The sequence below is a fragment of the Paramisgurnus dabryanus genome, chromosome 3 (genome assembly GCF_030506205.2).
Source record: "Paramisgurnus dabryanus chromosome 3, PD_genome_1.1, whole genome shotgun sequence".
Taxonomy (NCBI): domain Eukaryota; kingdom Metazoa; phylum Chordata; class Actinopteri; order Cypriniformes; family Cobitidae; genus Paramisgurnus; species Paramisgurnus dabryanus.
The window spans coordinates 14,087,041-14,100,551 of record NC_133339.1 but is presented as its reverse complement, the minus strand read 5'-3'; the positions used below and the strand labels follow the sequence as shown (position 1 = coordinate 14,100,551).

General features: G+C 39.6%; 1 protein-coding gene and 1 pseudogene across 2 annotated transcripts in view; both read left to right on the top strand.

Annotated features, from left to right (window-relative positions):
• Positions 1-13,511, top strand: part of LOC135769018 (uncharacterized) — a 178,654-nt gene that overhangs the window by 135,536 nt on the left and 29,607 nt on the right. Inside the window, exon 1 of one of the 2 annotated variants that reach the window (XM_065278380.1) lies at positions 11,779-11,912. The exons of the other annotated variant lie outside the window; for it this stretch is intronic. The gene's annotated coding sequence lies outside the window, so the exon portion shown is untranslated. Of the gene's footprint in view, positions 1-11,778; positions 11,913-13,511 lie in introns of those variants that run through there. 2 annotated transcript variants of the gene reach the window in all.
• Positions 383-3,729, top strand: LOC141281885 (uncharacterized; annotated as a pseudogene).

The window sequence follows — 13,511 nt, the reverse complement described above, 5'->3', positions numbered from 1 at the left end:
TTGAGATACAGTAAGATATAAGCAGATGTATATTTACATATTTTGAACATAAATATAAATATATTATATTATAAATAATAATAATAATACAAAAAAATATATATATAATCAAGTTGGATTTACAAGTAATTACATTTTTTATCTTTATCATTTTATAAAGGGATTTTTTAGTGTATTTGACATAAACTGGGCAAATTAAATACTGAAACAGATACCTCTATGAATGTTTTACTGACAAAGCCTTTTTTTAATCTCCAGCCACACCCACACAGTGATTGAGATCTTCAGTGAAGCTCCTCCTACAACAATCCACCAATAAATGCTGGAGTCAAACACACAGAGAAATCACTCCATGTGTGACAACTGAAATCTTCATGACATAATGTTGATGCTGGTGAAAGAGGAGCTTGAGAAGATGACAGATCCACAACCATGCAGAATAAAGGATGAAGATCCTGAGGAACAAATAGGTTGGTTTTTATGTTTCAATCATCTATCCTTAATATGTTATTGCATCTCACTGAAATTTATTGACTTTGTTTACAAAGACTTTGCTTTTGGGATTCTTCTCCGCCCCACCTTGTTTCACTTGAGGTGTTTTTGGACAAAAAAAGGAAGAGATGCACATTGTGTGCCCAAAAAGATGTCTAAACAAGCACTGTCTGTTTTAAATGCAAAGCGCCCTTTAACAAGGCACATGAAATAGATTATTGTCATTCATGTGCATACGTTCAGTAAATACATTAGATGCATGCATCATTTACATGAGTTCACACAAAGTTTTTGTCACAGCGTTTCTTATTTTTATTAATGACTTGGATTTAATAGGGAACGGCAAAATTGTAAAATAATTTTCTGTGTTTTGTGATCTTTCACCTTCACTTTAAACGGGCGATCATTTTTGACCGGGATCACCACATCAAGTGTGACTCTGCCATTTTATACAATGTAAAAAAATCTGTAGAAATTACAGTGTTACTTGCAGCTGGTTGGCGGTAACTTGAATAATGAATTAGTTTTAACAAAACAGGATGTCCATAAACAAAATGAAACAAACAAAACAAATTAATTAATACAATTGTATGAATTATTAAACTTTTGAAAACAATACTCAATTCACACACACACTTACAAACAACCAGTGGCGAAAACTAGAGGCCCGCGCACACGTCACACGTGCGGCCAGGAATGGAATTAAAGCAGTCCTACTCCAGCCACCATCTGTGGTATAAACAACAAAACAAACAAATAAAGCAAATCTGCACACATGCAGCAGAGCAATGCAGCCAAACAACACAGCAAAGCAGAGCCACCAAGCAGAGGAGCGAAGCAAAGAAGCGAAGCAGAGAAGCAGCAAGACAGCAGCGCCATCCTAAGGCATTTAAGCAGCAACCATCCACCGCAGTATTGTTTTATGAGCGCTCATTCAGCAAATCAATCGTCTGATGGTTCTCATGAGACCCACACACAACGCAATCACTGACAGATAATGATCACAGAATTAGAGCTTGTACCGTAGCTCACAGTATATGCCACCACAGCTTACACGCCTAAGTGAAACCTCGCAGCTGAGGATTAATGACAGCCTGGACCCACCGCAATGTCTCAACAATGTGTTATTCCAGCTTTGACGGGAAAACACTCACACGCACACAAAAGGGCGGAGTCACCAGTGACGCATATCCAGGTGGCATAAACACAGTCTTTAAATAGACCAGCATTAAATGCTGATAGGCTACTAATAATTACTTGGGAGGGAACTTACCCTACCACAGATAGAATCCAATGTTTGGTGATTATTAGAAACATCAGAAGTGTTATAGGGTTTTGTACACAGCACAAGAGTTAAACTACAAGAGCAGAAATTGACAATAGAAATGACATAATGTACTTCACATTAAAAATAATATGAATACATGACAATCTCAAATGTGTTTTGTCACTCTGGTTTATCAATATGAACTATTTACTGTCTTCATTTTAGATATGATGGAAGTGAAAGAGGAGAGTCAAGCTGAAGTGGATGAGAAACATCAGATTGTAAAAATAAACCATAATGTTTCACAGAAAGAAACTCTGAAGACAGAAGACATAAAGTGAAAATAGTTTCAGTGAAGATGAACGCCCTGCAGATCACAAGAGGACTCACAGTGAAGAGAAACCTTTAACATGTCAACAGTGTGCAAAGAGTTTCAACTTTAAATCGAACCTTAACCGCCATATGAAAGTTCACGGGGGGGAAAAGCCTTTCAGATGTCAACAGTGTGGAAAGAGTTTCAGAACAAATTGCCACCTTAACGAACATATGAGGATGCACACTGGTGAGAAACCACATCTGTGCCATCACTGTGGAAAGAGTTTTACAATTGCAAGTGACCTCAAGAATTCACACTGGAGAGAAACCTTACAAGTGTCAACAGTGTGGAAAGAGTTTCACCTTTCAAACAAGCCTTACCCAGCACATAAAAAATCACAGTGGGGAAAAACCAAACACGTGCCATCACTGTGACAAGAGTTTTCCATCTACAGGTGAACTTAAGATACACATGAGACTTCACACTGAAGAGAAACCGTTCACATGTCAACACTGTGGAAAGGGTTTTATAATGAAATCTGACCTTAATGCACATGTGAGAATTCACACTGGAGAGAAACCACATCTGTGCCATCAGTATGGAAAGAGTTTTATAACTGCAGGTGAACTTAAGACACATTCAAGTATTCACACTGGAGAAAAACTGTTCACATGTCTTCAGTGTGGAAAGAGTTTTACAAAGAACCGTGACCTTAATAGACACATGAGAATTCACACTGGAGAGAAACCATTTGTGTGTCATCAGTGTGGAAAGAGTTTCAGGACAAAACCAAGCCTTAACAATGAGCACAATCTCCCGAGACACTACAACATGCTACTAACAATTCATTAATAAGAGCTGTTTTCTTGTACACAATTAAATATTTTAAGTTAAATGTACAGTGTTAAAACATGTAAAAAAAACAAGATTTTAACAATGTCAAGATCAAATGCCTGAGTAACAGGGTATTGTGTGGATGTGTTCGTGTGTTTGTGTGTGTTTCCAAAATATTTTCAAAATAAAGAAAAACAAGACAAAGCTGTGCAGTTTGTTTCTGTGTAAGTTATGAACAAAATAATTGGAACACAATTGTGATTCTGTGATTCTAAAGGGCACCAGGTGAAATCTTGCCTAGGGCAGCAAATTGGCCAGGGCCGGCCCTGCACCATCCAGTGCACTAGTGGAAAGGCTGTTCAGCCTGGTAGGTCTTGTGCTTACCCCCAGAAGAAACAGACTTTCAGATAAATTTATTTTGAGACATATGACTCATTTTGAGGTTACCATGTTGTTCCTAAGGAACTTATTGATACTTTTTTATAATAAAGAGCACAAAAGAAATACCTGTTATGTCCTCCATAGTATAACTTTATTTAGGCCTACACATTTAGAAACAGATATTGGGTTCTGCCCAATGTCAGGCAACATAAAAGTAACGTAAAAGTAACGATTAACGTAAAAAGTTACTTTCCAAAGTCGGTAACTAAGTAAAGTAATGGATTACTTTTTTTAAAAGTAACGAGTAACGAGCAAACACTACTTTTTTAAAGTAACTTCCCCAACACTGTTAGCAACACATAAACATATAATGAGAACAGTTTGTTGTTTTTATTTGAGCTTTCATGTTATTGTTCGCAGTCAGGGACTATTTTTCTAGCAGAAGGAATGCTTTTATTGATTTAACTTCATGAAAGTTGCACTAATATTTTTTTTACTTTAATATTGTGTAGTAATCGTTTTATAAAAGCAATAAGGTACTCGAGGCAAGTGCTGTATTGTTAATAAGTAACGGCTGAAGGGGTTGCAGGCACTCCGCTTCGCGTCGTGCCTAACAACGCCCTTCAGCCGTTACTTATTCACGATACAGCACAGCCTCTCGTACCTTATTGCTTACATAGAATCTAAACACTGAATATTTGTACTCTGACTAGATTTTTGTGTTTAATTCATGTTGTACAAATGTTTTGTACTTTTAATGAATGGTTTTATATCATTTATTTCATTTTGTAATAAATACATTGAAGCTAATCAGCTGTCCGTGTACTTGTTCATTTTTTCTTTTTAACAATGACAAGAAAAATTAATATAAATGTTATACAAATAAATAATTGAATAAAGTGATTTTAACAATTTTTTCACAAAATTTCACATTCAGACTTCTTTTGGCTGTGCATCTGCAAGCATGCTGCAATATGTATGTAAACATTGTAAGGGATCTCAGGTTTCGGAAGGTAAGGGGTCCAAATGTGACCCCTTCCATCTGTTTGGCCCAACGACGGAATCCAAACGAAGGGTATTAGCGCGTTCTGTCTTTTCCGGCGCTTGCAGGTGACTTTTGGCATTATGCACTTTTGTATTATTATCTGACTTCAAGATAATGTTAATATAAATCGGATTGATAATTACTTTTAACAGTTACAGAATTTGGGTGGATGTTTGGTTATTCTTGTTTAGCCCTACTTGTTATTGCATCCATTCATTTTGCTACTCATGTCGCTTTGGACTCACGCACCGGCCGTTTATTAATATTTAATAATCATGCGGGCCCACGATCACAACCGAATCAGGCTTGGTCGCCGCTAGAGGTTAGACCATTATGTTCAGAAGGCCGCCTTTTACGCGAAAATGCACCCCCATGATGCTGTCCTGGCACAGCATCATGTATTTTTATTTTACTTTGAGGAATCTGTAACCAGATCTTCATCTCCTCACCAGGTATGCAATGGTTTTTCGTTTGTTTCGTATATGAATTGGATTGTAAATTGGCTTCTGAATTATGTTTTACATACCTGGTTAATAAATTGTTACGTTTTGCATTCATTCTAATTTGCTCTGTATTATTGACTCTTCTAAGTTACTATAAAGAATTATTAGTCCTCTGTTTAGGCAGGGAAGATTAGCATCACATGCTAATATTGGTGAACCTCTATTATAACAGGGAAGCCTCTGTTACTACAGGGAAGAATGAGTTATCCTCTGTTTAGGCAGGGAAGATTAGCACTGCAGGCTAATATTTGTTATCCTCTGCTATAGTAGGGAAGTATTGGTTATCCTCTGTTTAGGCAGGGAAGATTAGCACTATATGCTTATATTTGTTATCCTCTGTTATAGTAGGGAAGAATTGGTTATCCTCTGTTTAGGCAGGGAAGATTAGCATCACATGCTAATATTTGTTATCCTCTGCTATAACAGGGAAGAATTTGTGTATGCGACTGTAAGAGCTACACATTGATGATCTAATGAATTAGTTCAATGTTAACATGAGTAAATAGAATGATCAAACTGAAATGGAGGGGTTCGTGGTAATGTTAAGTTTGGATTGTGAAACACAGTAGGCAGTCTGCCAGAACTAAATGAGATGATCTGATGGTTCTTAATTGAAGAGAAGCACTCAATGGGTCTGATTGATGTTTGCTTTACTGAAGACTTTTAAGTTATACATATGTTGTATGTGTGTGGTCTCTGAAAAGAATTAAAGAATAAACTTAGTAAGATAAATATACAAATGTTCCATAATAAACATTAAACTAGATAACACACAATATAAATGTAATAGAAACACTAAATACTAAAGCATGGGTGCTTATGCTTGAATGTCCACAAGAGGGCGACATTAATCCGTGAATACAGCATGAAGTCAGCTTAACAAGTCTGGACATATACTAATGATTGCAACGTGCATATTAAGATTCATTGTATAACATGCATCCATCATAATACTAAATTACAATAATAACATATTGTACAATGTATATGTCTGAATGAATATCTCACAACAAAGACATCTCAGCAATATCGTTAATACGCTGAATCAAACAGATAGAACAAACAGATGCTATGCATTAATTGACTAATGATTACCTAACGAATCAAAGTATTTATATATATAGCAATCACAACTTACTGCATATGTACGCACACTGTAACCCAGTATAACTCAAATTAGTCTTCGAATCAAACTTAACTAAACTGAATACAGCTGCTGAACTCTAAACCATCTTACGTGCACTGAATCTCTCTCCCCGATCAGCGAATTAGCTCCTCCTCCCACAGTGAAGTCACATATGCAGAACACTCTGATTGATCAGAATTATTTATAACTTAAAGACAACTGAGGCTTTTGTACAGCCGCCCCCGAATTCAGTGACTGAATTCGTTCATTTAACAAAAGGTCAAGATCTTGTCTTAGTCGTCCTCAGGCAGGGCTGGGAGTTGGATGAGACGGGCTACTGGTCGTGTATAGGTCTTCTCTTTGACTTCCACACTAGCTGTTCTGACTCGACCATCGGCACCGGGGAACACCTGTGTGACTCTGCCTACAGGCCAGAGGGCACGAGGAAGCTGGGGATCTACAACCAGCACTACATTTCCGATTTCCAGTGTCTTCCTTTCAGTCGTCCACTTCTGTCGGGCTTGAAGATCTGGTAAGTAGTACTTTAAGAAATGTCTCCAGAAATGCTCCGCAAGCAGTTGGCTGTGGCGCCAGGGTCGACGACTCAGCATCTCTGATTCCTCGTAGATGACCTGAGGCAAGGACGCATCTCGCCGACCAATCAGAAAGCAGTAAGGGGTGATCGGGTCAACATCAGCAATGTCAGAGGAGGTGTATCCCAGAGGCTTAGAATTGAGAATGCCCTTCACCTCAATCAGAACGGTCCTCAACACTTCCTCTGTAACGGTCTGAGCTCCAATAGTCACTCTAAGAGCTGCCTTAATGGAGCGAATCTCCCTCTCCCAGCAACCACCGAAGTGAGGGGCACTTGGAGGGTTGTAGATAAACTTGATTTGCTGATGAGCCAGATGACTCTTTAGGTCATCTTGGAGGGCAGCAAAAGCCTCATTCAACTCACGTTCTCCTCCCCTAAAATTAGTGCCTTGGTCACACAATAACATATGAGCCAAGAGGATCATATTGACTGGCTAGAACTCTATAGATTTGATGCATCGTTGCTGGGGAAGTGTGCTTGGCTCGATGCTTGTAATGTAGAGTGTCGGACTGACAATGCCATTGCAGTCCAAGCGTAGACTCATGGACATCTTGTTGCCCTTGACTGAGCCAGAGGTCACAGGTAGGGGATCGAGAGTCAGCAGGTAAGTGGGTAACCACAGACGGACAATTACTGGCCCATTGTCGCAGCTCGAAGCCTCCAGTGGCTAAAAGAGCACAGAGTTGATCGACTAATACCTTTGCTTCTTGGGGAGAGTGAAGACCGTGCAAGCAATTGTCCACGTAGAATGATTTCTCAATCACCTCTCTGACTGGATCTCCAGGCTGACTGTGATCTATGACGTGTTTTTGCAGGGCATACGTGGCACAGCAGGGACTGCACGTGGTGCCAAAGTGAAGTACCTGCCACTGGTACACATCAGGGGGTTTCTCAGGCATCAAATCTCTCCACAGGAAACGGAGTAAAGGCATGTCACTGTGTAGCAGTCTCACCTGGTGAAACATGCCGCGAATATCGCTGCTTATGGCAACAGGACGCTCTCGAAAGCGTAGCAGGGAGGACAGCAGTGATGGTCCTAGCGTGGGTCCTGGTAAAAGGAACTCATTGAGACTATGACCTTCAAACTGGAAAGAACAGTTATAGACCACTCGGTTTTTGTTGTTGTGCTGTACCATATGGTGCGGGATGTACCATGACTCTATTGAGCTTTTCACCTCCCTCGGTTCCAACTTGGCCACATAACCTGCTTCCTTCAGTTTGGTGATTTCACACTGGTAGGCTGACGCCTGTTCTGGATTCTTAAGCAGTCTCCTCTCAACACTCCTGAGCTGAGGCAGAACGGCTTCCTTTGGCATAGTCAAATGTGGCACACTCTGCTGTCGAAGGACCGGTGTGGCATACCGCATCGTACCTTGTACATTAACTCTTACGGTCTTCTCCTGTAGGAGTCTGATGGCGTCCTGGTCGAGGTTGGATCGTGTCACCACTCTGTCGCTGCGATAAGGGATCACATCCATCTGCCATAGTTTCTCCACATTAGCCAACAACTCTATGTTGGGAAGAACAGAGGTAAAGAAGCATTGATGAGTGATCTCACGATGAACCTCATGAGTAGGACCTTGAAGAGTCCAACCTAGGCGGGTTTTGACCGCCGCAGGGCCCCCTGGTGGGCCTAACCGGACTGGTTCAATAGGTGTTATCAGATGTGGGCAATCTGATCCGATTAATAACACAGGCTGCACTTTATCCATCTGCTGCAGAGGAAGACCAGCTAAATGTCTATATTTTTCTTGTAGTGTAGCCACTGGATAGGTGTGTTCAGCAAGGCCCAGTCTCTCAGAGGTAAATGCGTGCTGTATGATGTATTTCTTGTGAGGCTGCGACACAGATGATACGGTAAAGGAGACAGCTGCTCCGTGAAGAACTTGCTGATCTTGTTTTACTGTTCGCAGAATCAGATCTTCAGGTTGCCCTTAGATATTCAGTTGCTGAGCTGCAGAGGCGAGAAGAATAGTCCTCTCTGACCCGTCATCTAACACTGCATATGTTTCCATTGAGGCATCTCCATTTGCAATGATGACTTTACTAACCTTCAGGAGGACTCTGCGGCTCCCAACAGAACGATCTGCATATAAAATGCCCTTTGTGGTATTCACAAGACACGAGCTCTCCTTAGGTTCAATCTCCATTGTATTAACAACTCTCTCATTCAGCTCCTGCAATATAAGCAAATGCTTTCTGTTGCAGGTCTTGCATAGGGCTTTTAATGTGCATCGGATGCGTGATGGTTACGGCCACATCTCCAGCACCTGTTATTCTTACGGATCCAAACCTCCTTCTGTTCCTTAGTTAGCTCCTTGAAGTTGAGGCATCCATTAAGGAAGTGACTACTGTTATCACAGTAAGGGCAGTAAGCACGTGACTTCTCCCTGTAACCGACTGAGCTGGGCTTGGGCTCTGGAGCGGACGTCCTGTATTCACTTTCACCGGTGGGCTTCTCAGCACCCAGCAGGATGCTCGTAGATCTGCCTGGAGGTTTAGCGCCTTCTCTTTTCCTAGGTCTTGTATGTAAGGGTGGAGCGTACATAGCCGATTTAGCGGTGTCATCTTGGACCTGAATCTCATACTCCAACCAGTTGGCAAAGTCAAGAAGGGTAGGAACTGTGATCCTAGAAGGGTGGATGTATCTCTTAAAGCTGATCTGAAGCTCATGGGGAAGCTTGCTTTGAAGTCTTGACACATGTGAATCGCATTCTAATTCAGCTTTGCCCTCTGAACCTAACTGCTCCAACATACTCACTAATGAGCGTTCTCGAAGTGCGAAAATCTTGAATGCCGACACATCACCTGACCTGAGATTGGGGCCTTCCAGAACTTCAGTGATGCTACGCAGAACAAGCTTGTGAGGCTGACCATACATAGACACCAGTGCTTGCATTGAATCTGTATATGGTCTCACCGAATTACAGTAAGAATCCGCCACTAGCAAGGTCTCTTCTAAGTCCAGATGATCTGTCAAAATCTGATACTTAAAGCTTTCACTCGCGTCTGCTGGCAGGAGGTTCTCTAAAGCCATCCTTAGTCAAGAAAACTGCCGAGGATCAGCTGCTGTGAGTCTGGGTATGGTAGGCTTAGGACCTCGATACATCTGCTCTTGTGTATGCACCATTTCTTTTCTAGACGCTGATTGCGGATGTGAGGATGGACCGACATCTTCATTTATATGCATATGACTATGTCTGGATGGGGCTGCAGTGTCATACCGTTCTGCTCTATCAGACTGGGCTGAGTATACAAATGAACTCTGAAGGTGAGTATGTTGTCTTCCATCAGCATGTGTCATTCTGGGCGTAAATGTAAGGTCCTCCATCTGTCTCATCAACTGCTCACCCTGAGAATAACCAGATGGAGAGACTGCATCATTATTCACTGTATAACTTCTCTGGTTACAGACAAATGTCGGCACATCAGTGCGGGGGGTTAATCCTAACGATCGACGAGAAGTCTCAAAACTGGTATTAATCTGCCTAATCTCCTGCTTTAATGATGCATTTTCTGCCTTGAGCCCTTGCAGTGCTGATAAGATCTCTGGTAAAATGTGGCTGTGAAGCTCTTCTGTATCCTTCTTCATCTCTCTCCACATAGACTTTAATTCAGAGAACTGCTGAACATGCTCTGGTGATTCAGCTTGAAGAGAGTAATCATCTGAATATGAGGGCTGACTCTTTGGAGAAGATGATAGTTATGCATTTTCAAACATATGCCCAGCTGCTTCCATTCCAGCTTCATTCAGATTCCAGACTGATGGTGCTCTCTCCACAAAGCCTGATCCTTGTACTTGGTAATCTGCTAGATGTGCAGGTAGTCTTATTTGTCGTCTAGGTCAAACAACAGGAGGAACTGGCTCGGAACGTGATGTCATCTCTCTACTGCGATTCATTGTATCCGGCTCGAAGGACCATATGAAATGGAGGGGTTCGTGGTAATGTTAAGTTTGGATTGTGAAACACAGTAGGCAGTCTGCCAGAACTGAATGAGATGATCTGATGGTTCTTAATTGAAGAGAAGCACTCAATGGGTCTGATTGATGTTTGCTTTACTGAAGACTTTTAAGTTATACATATGTTGTATGTGTGTGGTCTCTGAAAAGAATTAAAGAATAAACTTAGTAAGATAAATATACAAATGTTCCATAATAAACATTAAACTAGATAACACACAATATAAATGTAATAGAAACACTAAATACTAAAGCATGGGTGCTTATGCTTGAATGTCCACAAGAGGGCGACATTAATCCGTGAATACAGCATGAAGTCAGCTTAACAAGTCTGGACATATACTAATGATTGCAACGTGCATATTAAGATTCATTGTATAACATGCATCCATCATAATACTAAATTACAATAATAACATATTGTACAATGTATATGTCTGAATGAATATCTCACAACAAAGACATCTCAGCAATATCGTTAATACGCTGAATCAAACAGATATAACAAACAGATGCTATGCATTAATTGACTAATGATTACCTAACGAATCAAAGTATTTATATATATATATAGCAATCACAACTTACTGCATATGTACGCACACTGTAACCCAGTATAACTCAAATTAGTCTTCGAATCAAACTTAACTAAACTGAATACAGCTGCTGAACTCTTAACCATCTCACGTGCACTGAATCTCTCTTCCCGATCAGCGAATTAGCTCCGCCTCCCACGGTGACGTCACATATGCAGAACACTCTGATTGATCAGAATAATTTATAACTTAAAGACAACTGAGGCTTTTGTACACAAACGTTTATCCAAATTCCAAAATTACATCAATTTGATTCATATTACAATATGTTTTATATCTTTGGAGTCAGATTATAAAGTTGCGTAACATTAAAACGTCATTGATAAGCGCCGGAAAAGACTGAACGCGCTATAAACCTTCGCTATGCGTTTGGATTCCGTCGTTGGGCCAAACGGATGGATGGGGTCATATTTTTCCCTTACAACATCATCACATTCTACTCATACTTGGGCGGAGTGATTTGCACAACTCTGACCGAACTCTCTGCTTCTCACCAGGAGGCTTCTCGGGTGCTGCGAGCAAATCACTCCGCCCAAGTAGCAGTGCTTCACCTTCTGAGAATATAGTTCCCAGTATTTATTCTGTCAAAAGATAGCTGTGTCTCATATAAATTTGTTATTTGTACACGGTGTGACTTTACAAATCACAACACATAAATAAGAAAATGTTCGCGTTATTTTGTCTCATTATTGGGAGCAGTATGCTAGCTGAAGCCAATCACTTCCAGTCTTTGTGCTAAGCTAAGCTAGCGGGGGCTGCGGCAGACAGAGTTACAGCATGCACGGAGATGAGAAAGGTATGTATGGACTTATCTAACTCTGGGGGATGCGGTGAATAAGCTAAATTACCAAAATCTGGGCGTGTTCCTTTAAAGTTACCTAAAAAGAAGCTTTACCAGTCTAAATTATTCCTTAAACATATCTTATATCTACAGAGCATGTTAACAACACGTATAACATTAATGTTATACAGTACAGCATGTAACGTAGATCAGCCCACCATTAAAACATGACAAATAAAGGGATTTATAATAAAACGTACTTAAAAACATCAAAAGTCGAGTGCTTTAAACAACCGTGCGTGATCTGGTGTGTCTTCTGATCACACCATGAGATAGAAAACTATTTTACAGAACTACACATATTTGAAAACTACAATACTAATTTCTCGCTAGAAATGCAATTAAAAGGTGTAAAAATATACATTTATTTGTACTAAATTTGTGCTCCAGTCGCTTACTTGGCCGTCATTTTTTCAAACATGACAAAGCTCAACCAATCAGATTCTCATTGTACGCCCACGCATAGAATTGTGGGACAGGACAATGGAGGTATCTCAGAAGGCAGCCGATCAGTGACCAGTTCTGTCCCCCCCTTGCAAATCTGCCCTCCTAGGACCCCAACTGGTACCTAGCAATAATGCCTGGTCAAAATTAGTCATCGCATATCTTGTCTGCGTGGTCTATCTAGCTAATTACTTTGTACAAAATAGAAGCATACAAAATATTTTTTAAATAAAAGTTTACAAAAAAATATATATTATATTTATTATTTTTACACAGTATAAATGTGGGAAGGGTACAGTAATATCTAACAAATAAAATGACACAAGCAATGTGTGGATCTCACCACACAAATACAAATACACCATTAAAAATTAGATGCTTTCCTGTTCTTTTGACTGCAATAAAATAAGAATTGATTCATCTTTGTCTGTCATTCTGAAATCAGATATAATACTCATTACTAATAATAATATTAATGGATGATGTTAAATTAAAATAGTATAATTGAATAGTATTTATTGTATAGTGCTAGGTCTTTGTCCTGTATACCCAATATTTTGTTTAAATTTAAATTAATTTCTAATTGCAAATTGCAGATTACCTTTTTGAATGGGTTACTATTAAGGAGTTTATGGAGTGATTCTAACTCAATTTTTATTTGTTGAATTTAATTAATGATATTGCTTGTAATCTGTTGCCACACTTTTATTGAGTAGATATGGCATAATATTTTTTATTGTATAGTGCTAGATCTTTGTCTAGTATACCCAATATTTTTGTTTAAATTTTAATAAAAATTTTAATTGCAAATTGCAGTTTGGCTTTTTGAATATGTTAATATTAAGGAGTTTATAGAGTAAATCTAAATCAATTTTGATTTGTTGAATGTAATTAATGATATTGCTTGTAATCTATTGCCACAATTTTATTGAGTAGATGGGGCATATTCTTTTTTACAGTGTATAGCCTAATTTATATACTACTACTATATATGAAACAGCAGTGTTTCCCAGCGCCGCTGCTCCCACCATGCGCATCATGCGCTGTGCGTAGGGCACCAAATGCTGAGGGGGCATCAAAAATAGCCTTATGAAAAAAATTATAATGCAG